At 35.3% G+C, this 12,598-nt stretch overlaps 1 protein-coding gene across 1 annotated transcript in view; it reads left to right on the top strand.

Moving 5' to 3' along the window:
• The first annotated feature begins 8,869 nt into the window (after window positions 1-8,869).
• Window positions 8,870-12,598, top strand: part of LOC143242486 (serine/threonine-protein kinase ATR-like) — a 50,239-nt gene continuing 46,510 nt past the window's right edge. The window contains exon 1 of the mRNA XM_076485912.1: window positions 8,870-9,030. The gene's annotated coding sequence lies outside the window, so the exon portion shown is untranslated. The remainder of the gene's footprint in view (window positions 9,031-12,598) is intronic.

The raw sequence follows: 12,598 nt of genomic DNA, 5'->3' as shown, positions 1-12,598 counted from the left end.
TTCAATTATATTTGTTAAAATTCCTGCATTCACTAACACAGTTTGTCAGAATATAAGTAACAAACCAGTAAACTTTGTTACTTGTTTTTAGTTATTAACTGAAATAGTTGAAAAACTGTATTTTTCAAGTTCATTGCACAAAATGCAAAATTGTCTTTTTTTGCCATTGATTTCTAATAAAGCTTCCTTTCTTTATATGTAAAGTTTTAAAACTTCACTGCTGCATTATGGACATCTTGAAGCTTTGCAGGGTTAGTTCCTTAAAATAATAGAAGTTTTTTAGTAGTTTTGTATGAGATAGAAAATGTGTGTGGGCTGCTCTGCATTATTATTTATTTTATTAAAGTAATTCTTTTTGCAGTTTATGTTTTGTATATAAGAACTCATTCTGTTGTAACTTGAGACAAGCTTTGACCAGAAGCTTTGTACAAAGTGGATTAGGTGAAGGTACAGATAATGATGGAGTTTATTTCTTTTAAACACCATTTCATAAAGTAGTAAAAGAAGGGAGAGAGAAGTTTTATTTGTTAAATAGAATAAAATACCTTCTATTAACATTTCTATAGAATCTACCTATGACCTTGCATTAGTAAAGATTTATATCTCATAAAAAATCACACTCATTTGAAACAAATATTTTATCACACTTATAATAGTGATGGGTCCTATTTGAAATATAAATTTTATTTCTTTGGTCAGTTTATGATTTACAATACAATAACAACCACCGCGTAACATAACTATTTACTAGGCTATTACACATGACTTGGTATTTATGCCCCTCAGTGTGGATTCCTGTGCATGGTGAGGGGACCTCTTAGAAAAGGTTCTGTACTTTCAGTTTACCTCTTCTGGGATCTAAACATCCACCTGCGTGTTTGTCGTGTGTGGTGACCCACGAAGGGGAGGAGAGGATCCTGCTGGTTGAGATGTCAAACTCCAACACACCATTTTGGCCTTGAATTCCTGTAGATGGGCAGTCTTGAAGTGGCCCCCAAGATCAATTGGCTAGTCTGTTTGGGCCAGGGTCAACTGAGTGCCAATGTAGGACATCCTCCATGAGTGTAGTGGATATTATGTCTGATACTGATGTTCAGGTATAGTGCTCATGAAACCCTGGTGTCACTGCAGTGACCTTACATGGCACTGTAGTGCATCCCCTCATAGGGCCCCATGGTGGGTGGGGTCAGTGGGCACCTAAATATTCTTTTTTTATTATGGATACCCCTCAAATAAAAAAAATGAACATGCATGACAGCATAGAGAAAAATCCAACTACTGGAAAACGACCACATATTGATGATCTGTATGGTCAAACTCACAACTTGGATCTGTCCTGCAATTTTTAATTATACATTCTTCTACTGGAAAGCCCTTAGGACAGATGTCTCCATTTTTTATTCAGAAGGGTTTAGAGGGACTTGCTGACTCTCTTAAATCAGTAAAAAATTTATGGTTTGGGGACATTTTAGTGGAAACAGCTTCATGACAACATTTCAAACTCCTTGAAATCGAAGGCCTTTGGAGATATACCCATTGAGGTGACTCATCATTCTACTTTGAATTCTTCCAGAGGAGTTATAGTTGAGAGGGATTTAAAGACCATTCCAGAGTCTGAGATCCTCTCAGGTTTCACCAGCCAAGGTGTTACAGCTGCTCATTGAATTTTTACTCATACATACAGGATTATGGAGCCGACAGATGTTCTAATATTAACATTTACAACATCACGTCCTCCTACCAAAATGAAGGCAGGATATCTGAATTGTAAGGTACAGCCTTATATCCCTAACCCTGTTAGATATTTTCATTTTCATCGATTTGGTCATTTGAAAACATCTTACCATGGTTCCTTGACATGTGCCCTTTGTGCTGGTAAAGACCATGATGCTTTTGAATGCCAACTAGAACTACATTGTATTAACTGTAATGGTCCACATCCTTCCAATTTCACTTCTTGTCCTAAATGGGTGGAAGAGAAAGAAATACAACGTCTGAAGGCAGTTAACAATATTACTTATCCAGAGGCTTAGAAATTACTCTTCACAATTCCATCTTGGACTTATGTTGCTGCAGTCCATTCCACTACTACAGCAGGAGTCCAGACAGACTTTTCCATGTCTCCTACAGAATCCTTAATAGCACACCTTAATCTAGTACCCTACAAAATCAACAAAGTTAATGAATTAGTATCTACTTCTATATCTGTCCATTCCACATCTTCCAGTCATTGCCAAACTTCACCTTGTTCAAGTCCAGGTGTTTCCATTTGGTTTTCCTCTCTTGACACCCCATAAATTAAAAAACCCATTTGTTCATGTCCTCAATCACTGGAACTTGTGTCTACAAACTCTGACCTGCCTACTCGATCCAGAGCAGGATCATTAGAGGGTGACCGACCAACACCCAGTAAAGAAAAAAGCATGGTAGCAAGCAGAAGGTCTCTGTGCCATATTCTCCTCCAAAATAAATAAAAATGGCCACGCTAATCCAATGGAACTGTTGAGGTTTTCCACCAAATGAGAATGACATCAAGGATTTGACTGACTTTTATTATCCCAAATGTCTTTCTTTACAGGAAACATTTTTAAAACCTACTAATACAGTCACAATTTGACAATACTCCTTATACCAAAATAACAGGTCATATGTAGGACAAGGACATGAAGTAGCACTGCTGGTTGATCAACATGTGTTCACCCAGTCCTTGTTTTTGAAGACGCCCTTGTAGGCTGTAGCCATCCATATCTCCTTAGGTCATATTATCACTGTTTGCTTTCTGTACCTTACTCCTGGAATACATTATCATCCCTCAGACTTTGATGCCTTAATTGAGTTCAGTTGTAGCACACAGAATCCCCTCTACAGTTTCTGTGTTCACTGCTGAATTATATGCCATTTCTCTTGCCCTGAATCATATTGAAACTATACAATACATGAATTGTACAATCTATACTGATTCACTCAGAACATGAGGTATATTGAGCAGCAGCTGCAGAATGCCCTCAATTGTTCACTGAAGTGGACCACAGCAAAGGACTTTACCTTCTCTCTCTCCAAAACCGTTTGCATGCACTTTTGCTGTCAATGGGATATTCACCCTGATCCTCAACTCCATATAGGTGAAGTTGTGCTGCCTGTGGTCTCTGAGACTAAGTTCTCGGGGCTTATCTTTGACCGTAAGCTGACTTTTATACCACACATCAAGCAGCTATGGGTCAAATGTACAAGAGCACTGAACATCCTCTGTGTCCTCTCTACCACCACTGGGGAAGCGGATTGACATTCTATGCTAAAGATATATCGTGCTCTTATTCGATCGAAACTCAACCAGGGATCACTGGTCTATGGCTCTACCAGACCATCGGCCTTAATGGTGCTAGACTCTATTCATCATCAAGGACTTCAGCTCTGCACTGGGGCTTTCTGCACTTCCCCAGTTCAGAGCTTATACATAGTCTCATGAACCTTCTCTGCACCTCTGCCATTTGCAGTTGTCTTTACTGTATGCTTTGAAACTTCATTCCTTACCAAAGCATCCCACCTGGGGTTGTGTTTTCATTCCTTGATGGGCCATACTTTTTCAGACCAAACAGTCTGCCATTGCTCTTTTTGGTCTTTGTATCAAGGTGCAGTTGGATAAATTGGGTCTGTCCTTGGATAACATTGCTGTATCTGCTGGTCAGCCCATCCCACCATGGCTTCTTGCAGTCCCCAATTGTGAACTATCTTAAAGTCATCTGAGAAAAGTAGACAAACCTGATTGGAAATACTCTCTGCTATTTGCTCAACACCTTTTGAACCATCTTTCCATTCCTATTTATACAGATAGTTCGAAATCAGATGACTGTGTGGACTCTGCCATGGTTTGTTGTGGTTTGGTGGTTACGCACAGAATCCCCTCTACAACTTCTATGTTCACTGCTGAACTGTATGCCATTTCTCTTGCCCTGGATCACATAGAAGCTAAGCAGTACTCGAACTGCATGATTCATACTGATTCATTTAGTTCTCTGCTGGCCATGGAATTGCTTCACATTGGTTCACACCCTGTTGTTACCAATATTCAAAACCGACTGGCCCATTTCTCTTTAACATCTACTTCTATCCAGTTTTTTTGGATGCCGGCCCATGATGTTATTTGCAGGAACGAGCTTACCGACACTGCAGCTAAGTTTATCTGCTCTGGCACTCACACCACTGTACCTATTTTATACATGGACTAGGGTCCTGTATTCAAGGTTTGGCTCCATGCCAGTTGGCAGTTGACTTGGAGTGAGCAATGCAAAAACAAGCTTTTCCAAATAAAACTCCATATTGGACTTTGGCCATCTTGTTACCATAAGGATAGGAAGGAGGAAGTTGTTCTAACTAGACTACGCTTTGGTCACAATTTTTTAACTCATTGATTTCTTTTATCTGGAACTGATTGACCAATGTGTAGTTTGTGTAAAACTCAGATCACAATAAGCCACTTTTTACTTTCTTGTCATCATTATGATGTACAACGACGGCACTATTTTAAGCATGTTCTGTCCCAAGGTTTGTTAGTAACATTAGACAGTGTTATTGGTAATGGTAACACTGTCCAACTTGGTAAAGTTTTTAGTTTTTTAAAGGCTATTTATCTTTTTAATGCCATTTAAGTTTTTTAATTTATACTTTACACCTTTTTAATGTGGCTCCCTTTTAAAGATCACAGTTCATTTAGTTCAATTTGAAATTAGAAACTGACCATAACATTAAGTAACTCGAAACCAGGACTGGAAAGGCCAACTTCAGGTGACTGACGGTGGTTTTTGTAGTTACCTGTTAGTCTTCCTGGCGAGTCCATTACAATTTGAATTACTGTAGTTTTTCTCTTGATGTTGCAGATTAGATCTAAACATTGGTTTTATGCTATTTATTTATTTATTTTTTAACTTTGTTTTGTTTTACCTTAATTTCCTTTTATGAATTTTACTGAAGTTACTTTTACCTTTTTACTGGACATTTGGTGCAGGTAGCCTCTCTGCTTTGTGCCATAAAACACTAAATCAACCAAGCAACCATTCAGCTGTCTATTGGCCCTGACATCATTCCATGTTAGTTACTATCCTATTCTTATCAATATGCAAAACAAACTGGCCCATCTCTCCCTATTATCTATCTCTGTGCAGTTTTTTGGATACCAGCTCATGTTGGTATTCATGGGAATGAGCTAGCTGACAGTGGCAAAGTCCATCTGCTTTGGCTCTGTCACCACCATACCTGTTCCATACGTGGACTATGGTCCAGTTATCAAAACCCAACTGTACACCAATTGTCAGTCAACCTGGAGTGAGCAATGAAATAATAAGCTTTTTGAAATCAAGTCTTTTTTAGCTCTTTGGCCATCCTGTTTCTGTAAAGATCGAAGGGAGGAAGTTGTTTTCACTAGGCTATGCATAGGTCACAGTTTTATAACTTACCACTTCCTTTTATCTGGTACTGATGCACCAATGTGTGGTCCGTGTGGCACTCAGGTCACAGACATACATATTTTATCATCATGCCGTTGTTACAACCAAGAACGATGATGCCATTTCCAACATATTTTTAAGGTAGGTTTGCCCTTGACATTAGCCAATGTCATATTTGATACTGACTGCCTCACTCATGTTTCTACATTTTTAAGAACCATTGGCATTTTTAACTTAATTTGAGGTTTTTCTTGGACTATATACTGTTTTAGCATGATATCTTTTACACATTTTAATTTTATTTTGACCTGAACCCAGGACTGGAAAGGCCAACTTCAGGTGACTGACAGCAAGTTTGAACTTCATGCTTCAGTCTTCCTGGCAGGTCTTAATTTTACACATTCTTTGTATTTTTACCTTAATTTCCATATACCACTGTAGTATTCTACATCTTGTTTGGCACAGATAGCCTAGTAGCTTCATGCCAATAAACATGAAATACCTACCTACTTTGTATTTATTGGTCAAAATGTAGTATTTATACATGTATACTCAAGTAGATTAAATGACATCATGTGCTGGGATACGTTGTTTAAAGGACCGACACACTGAGAAAGTGTCTAAATTATTAAAACTGTAAGAAACATATTTTCCAAAACATAGTTATCTACTCTCAGATTACAGTTATTAATCAACTGCCATGGTTTCTTCTTTTGCCCATCTTAGCTTTGGTCTGATTTTTCTCATTTGCTCTTGTCTTTTATACCCTACTTAGTTGTTCTTGGCAAATTGTGTCTTGTGACACTTTCCACCTGCATCAATATGCATTGTATTCTAGTATTGTACATAAGCATCTCATTCAGATAATGTTATCAATTTTTCTTAACAGAGTGTGTAATAATAGATTTCTCTGTACTGCAGTCATTGGAAATATTTTGAATGTTCTTCCTTTCATTTATTCTGTTGACTTCTCAGGAGGCCACTTTGGGATAAGCTGCTTCTGACTACTTTTCTTTAGTTGATATATTGAGTGTTTTATGTTTTGAGTCTGCATTTTACTAGATGCTAAAAGGTCTGGCGGCAAATGCTTTTTTTTTTTTTTTTTTTCACCCACTGACATTATGGTTCATATAGAGAGGTTTAATCCTCAATTATATGAAGGAACATCTATACCTTGTTCACCATGGTTATCTGAACTACTTGAATTAGTCTACAAACTGCCAGGTAGAAGCATATTCTAACTGAAAAAAACAAAACAAAAAAACTTCTGAGCTTGGAAATGTGGAGTTCTGGATTGGAGTCTGTAGTTAACTTGATTATATTACAACTCTATAGGATTTCTCTTGTCTGAAATATAATCTCAAATTATTTACTACTCCTCTAAACGTTGTTAGAAAGATTGTCAGGATCACCATGTTCGCAGATGGACAATTTTTAGCATGCACAGTGGTTCAGTTGTCTACTTCTACATCTACCCATGTTATTGTAGGCATCTTACTATTCCTTGGTCCTGCAAGGGATCATATCTCCATCCCTATTTAAGGATCCCATCATCAGCCCCTTGGTCCACTGGTGCCCAGAGTAGCTCTGTCTGTATCCAAGGATTCTGCTGCTTGTTTGGAATGCTGCCAGCAGATTTAGTGACTGTTGTATGACTTTGGGGTCTGTTGGGTTTTCTCTGAGAATGTTTAGATATATGGTGAGCCTTACCATTGATCTATGGGCACTATATGTCCTCGAGTCAGAATTAGTCATTCAATTCATATCTTCACCAGCAAGATGCACACAAACTAGTGTTTCTGTCTCCTGCTTATCCTCAAATTTCAGAACTTCATTTTAGGGCTGTCAGAGTTTGGTTGATCTAGGGGTAGAGAGAGAGGGTTGTACCAGTTCTTCTGGGGTTTCATTCCTGTCAATTTATTCAGCTGAAGAAAACGGGAACTGTTGTACATTCATTAATCTTTCTGATCTATATCATTTCTTGGATTATCCAAGGTTTGAAAGTGACTCATTTCTAACTCTGAATTGGCATTTTTTTTACAAGGATTGTGGATGTCCAAGTTCACAACTTTTAGAAACATCTAAGGCTTTATTATTGGATGAGAGGCATCTCTTCTTGCTTTAACTCCATGTGTTGTCACTCTGAATATTTTTCATCACATATCTTAGTTGTGCTCAGCCTGTGAAACAGGAAGTTTGATTCTTGCTCACCCTTCCTGTCTTATGGTACTGATGGTTCTTTCTCTTTTGGCATTGTGGGCCTCACTCAAATCCCTCATGCCTTTGGGACAAGGTCATAAGACATACCTTCAATGGCCCTTATGTGACCACTGAATCATGAAGAATGATTCACTGGATTCTATAGTTTCCTTATTCAGGATCATTCTCTTCAGTCTCAAGGGGTAGTTAGATAAGAAAAAATGCAAAGCTATGGGTTCATCTGCCACCACCTTGCACAGAGATCTTTCTTTTCCCAATTGCCTAGCTACAGGGATGGAGTACATTAACAAAAGCTTTATGGTAAACATAGTTGCATTAAATCCACTCTTTTCCATTGTCTTAATAACAAGTAACCCTCTCCCAAAAAATAAATATAATAAGGCAAAAGTACCTTTGAAAATTGATGTCTGCTTTTGCATATGATGTCAGTTTGTTAAGTGAGTGATTTCCTTCTCTAGAATTTATCCTACTACACAAATAAGTCCAACTAGCCTATAATTTCTTTAGTAACTATTTACAGTTTATTTAAGAATAGGTGTCAAGTTGGCAAACTTCCATTCCACTGTCTGTTGAACTATCAAAAGTTAAAGAGCAGTGCTTGCATATCTGATCTTTTACCTTCTTTTAAACTGTGGGGAATCTTAGCTGGTTCTGATGTATTATTTGTTTTAATCTCTCATGTTTTTTATTTATCATAATGGAAATAACATCTTCATGACTCAAATCAGTTTCACTATTTCCTTATAATTTCATAATTTGGAATATTGTTAATATAATTTGTTGTGAAAACAGAGAAGAAACACTGAAAAGCATAACCACCTCATAGTATTCTAAATGTCCTTGTCATCCAAAATAATGTCAGATAAGAACTCGTTATATCACTGTGTATTAAAGTTATTTTATGTACTCACATTAGTGGTTGGTTTGATAAAGAAAACCATCCTGAACAACTGCATCTCTTCCATTTCTGTTTTGAATGAAAACAGGCTACAGTTCATTCTTTCTATAAAGAACCACCTTATTCCTATTTTAAAAAAGTATTGTTTCTAAATAATTTATAACCTATAATTTCAAAATATATCCTGTTATCAGTACTCTGTAAACTTTACCTTATTCTTCAATGTAACACATGTATATTTAAACCTGACAAAGCTTTAAGATTTGAATTTGCATTCAGTAATTTTTTTTTTTCTTTCAGGCTTCACGCAGTGGTTACTTTCTCAATTGATATGCTTATTAACTTTCCCATAACTGAGAGAACTTCATAATAGCTGTGTTCAACTATGAGCTTCAATTTTAGGAACAGTAAAACTTGGAGATCTTGTTTCATTTAGTCATTTGTGCCAGTCATTTATTCAGTTAACTGTAGGTAGGTACTGCCTTGGTAAGTTTTAGGTACATTAGTGCTACTTTAACTATATTTTGATTTTATGGTACTTCAGTTTTTACGAACTGAACAGTTTTATTGTATTTATACATAGCTTTTTAAATGTTACTGTAATAAACGCACAGAACTAATTTCAAGATAGTAATATATATTTTAATAGTTAACAGTCTATAATACACACTGAGAAACAAACAATATGAATTTTCACAGCACTAATGACCAGATGTTAATATATTTTAAAATAAATAATAGTGAGAAACAACTTGAAAAATTTGAGTAAGTACAGAAAAAGTACAGAACTGATGACAAGATAGTAATGTATGATGATAGTAAAAAATACAGAACTGATGACAAGATAGTAATGTATGATAATAGTAAAAAGTACAGAACTGATGACAAGATAGTAATGTATGATGATAGTAAAAGTACAGAACTGATGACAAGATAGTAATGTATGATAATAGTAAAAAGTACAGAACTGATGATAAGATAGTAATGTATGATAATAGTAAAAAGTACAGAACTGATGATAAGATAGAAATGTATGATGATAGTAAAAAGTACAGAACTGATAAGATAGTAATGTATGATGATAGTAAAAAGTACAGAACTGATAAGATAGTAATGTATGATGATAGTAAAAAGTACAGAACTGATGACAAGATAGTAATGTATGATGATAGTAAAAAGTACAGAACTGATGACAAGATAGTAATGTATGATGATAGTAAAAAGTACAGAACTGATGATAAGATAGTAATGTATGATAATAGTAAAAAGTACAGAACTGATGACAAGATAGTAATGTATGATAATAGTAAAAAGTACAGAACTGATGACAAGATAGTAATGTATGATAATAGTAAAAAGTACAGAACTGATGACAAGATAGTAATGTATGATAATAGTAAAAAGTACAGAACTGATGACAAGATAGTAATGTATGATGATAGTAAAAAGTACAGAACTGATGACAAGATAGTAATGTATGATGATAGTAAAAAGTACAGAACTGATGACAAGATAGTAATGTATGATGACAGTAAAAAGTACAGAACTGATGACAAGATAGTAATGTATGATGATAGTAAAAAGTACAGAACTGATGATAAGTTAGTAATGTATGATGATAGTAAAAAGTACAGAACTGATGACAAGATAGTAATGTATGATGATAGTAAAAAGTACAGAACTGATGACAAGATAGTAATGTATGATAATAGTAAAAGTACAGAACTGATGACAAGATAGTAATGTATGATAATAGTAAAAAGTACAGAACTGATGATAAGATAGTAAAAAGTACAGAACTGATGACAAGATAGTAATGTATGATGTATTTTTTTTTTAGTTAGTTTTATTTTGTCTGCATTGTTTTAGTTATGACATAATCATTTTCTCATCTTCTCATACAGTTTTTCACACATGATTAAATTAGCCATTAAAAATGTGAAAGAAAATAAGACAAATGAATTTGATATTATCATTGGTCATAATATTGTGTTTTATATATCAAATGAGCTATACCTAGTTTTAATTTTATCAGTTATTTGTACTTGTCCTTATTTATTGAAGCAGTTGTATAGCTTCTGAAATAGCATGAAATTGAAGAAAGTAAGAGCACTGACCACAAGATACACAACTTGTATTCTAAACCTGCACTGATACAAGCATTATATTACCAGCTATACAGTACTGTGCAAAAATGTTAGTCAAACATTAGGTGTCAGGTTACTTTCACAAAACAATAGAAAGTTGGTCACACGTGAAACATCAGAAGTGTATTAATCTTCATATTCAGTACAAAAGAAACTTGGTGGAAGTGCTAGTTGTCCCATCTTTCATGCATGGGTGTAAAATATTTAATTAAAGTTTCTTTTAGGATATTGTTCTAAGTGTCTCTAATACACTCCCATAAAGTTTCTTTATATGTAACTTTTGATTTATCTTATTTTGGATCTATCAAATCCCAGCTCTGCATAGTTGGATTGAGATCAGGGCTCTAGAGGGGCCATTGCATCATTTGAATGATGCAGCTTCTTTCTTAGCTAAATAATTTTTGCACAGGTTGATGAGTGTTTTGGTAATAGAATACTTTACTACTAATACGAAAACTGCTAGGTATTGATAACCATGTATGTCCATCCTGAAGAACTGCCATTCTCCATCCAGAGGGTCAATGAATATATTATGTTTATGTTAATAATAAGTTTCATGTTATGTGCACCTCACATTGTAAAATGCTCTGTTGTTACTGATGGATTCCTCTATAATTTTCTAAGTAAGATAATGTAGTACGTTTGTGTGTTGTTAACAATTACTTGGATTACCTACATAGAACTAAATGTTACTGTGCTATTATTACACTGTTCATGACTTAGTACAGTCAAAAACATTTCTTTAGTACCAATGTTCTGGTACATTAGTCTTGTTTTTGTTCTTTAGCTACAGTGGTGTTTACTGATGTTCTAGTACATTAGTCTTGTTTCTGTTCCTTAGGTACAGTGGCATTATTGATGTTCTGGTACATTAGTCTTGTTTCTGTTCCTTAGGTACAGTGGCATTATTGATGTTCTGGTACATTAGTCCTGTTTCTGTTCCTTAGGTACACTGGCATTATTGATGTTTTGGTACATTAGTCCTGTTTCTGTTCCTTAGGTACAGTGGCATTATTGATGTTCTGGTACATTAGTCCTGTTTCTGTTTAGTTAGTATAGTGGTGTTATTGAGTTTCTGGTATAGTAGTCTTGTTTCTGTCCTTTAGGTACAGTGATGTTATTGATATTCTGATATACTATTGTTTCTGTTCCTCTAGAGCAGGGGTGTTATTAATGTTCTGGTACAGCAGTCTTGTTTATGTTTTTTAATACAGTGGTGTTATGGGTGTTCTAGTACAATAGTCTTGTTTCTGTTCCTTTAGTATAGTGGTGTTACTGATGTTCTGGTACAGTAGTCATGTTTTGTTCCTTTAATATAGTAGTGTTATTGACGTTCTGGTACAGTAGTCATGTTTTTGTTCCATTATTACAGTAGTGTTATTGATATTCTGGTATAGTAGACTTGAATTTATTCCTTTATTATAGTGGTGTTTTTGTTTTGTTGGTGTAATGCTCTGGTTTGTATTCCTTTAGCACAGTAGTTTTGTTGATGTTATAGTACAATTGTCTTATCTCTTCCTTTAACCCCATCACACTGGGTGCTGAGCATGACACAATGTTTTAGTGTCTTACTTTGAATATTTTATTAAACAACTTCATGGTTATGGTATGCCAATTAGAATAGCATAAAACCTTTGTTAATAAACCATATTTTAATAACATATAAATAATCAGCTGTTAATTTTGCAAGGCACTATCATAAAAAATTCTGAATATTTCCTAGTGTGACACACATGACACATGCTGGCAGATTTTATCCACCACCCATGGAAGAAGTATGAAATTGAATGAAAACTACTTTCTCTAAAATCATCATTGCTCAGATAAACCACATTAAATATAGTCTTCAACATTTTTTCTACTGAATAGAAAGTCAGACTCCTGCTGTCACA

Source organism: Tachypleus tridentatus, unplaced genomic scaffold (genome assembly GCF_004210375.1).
Source record: "Tachypleus tridentatus isolate NWPU-2018 unplaced genomic scaffold, ASM421037v1 Hic_cluster_2, whole genome shotgun sequence".
Classification (NCBI taxonomy): domain Eukaryota; kingdom Metazoa; phylum Arthropoda; class Merostomata; order Xiphosura; family Limulidae; genus Tachypleus; species Tachypleus tridentatus.
This window is presented reverse-complemented; position numbering and strand designations above follow the sequence as displayed.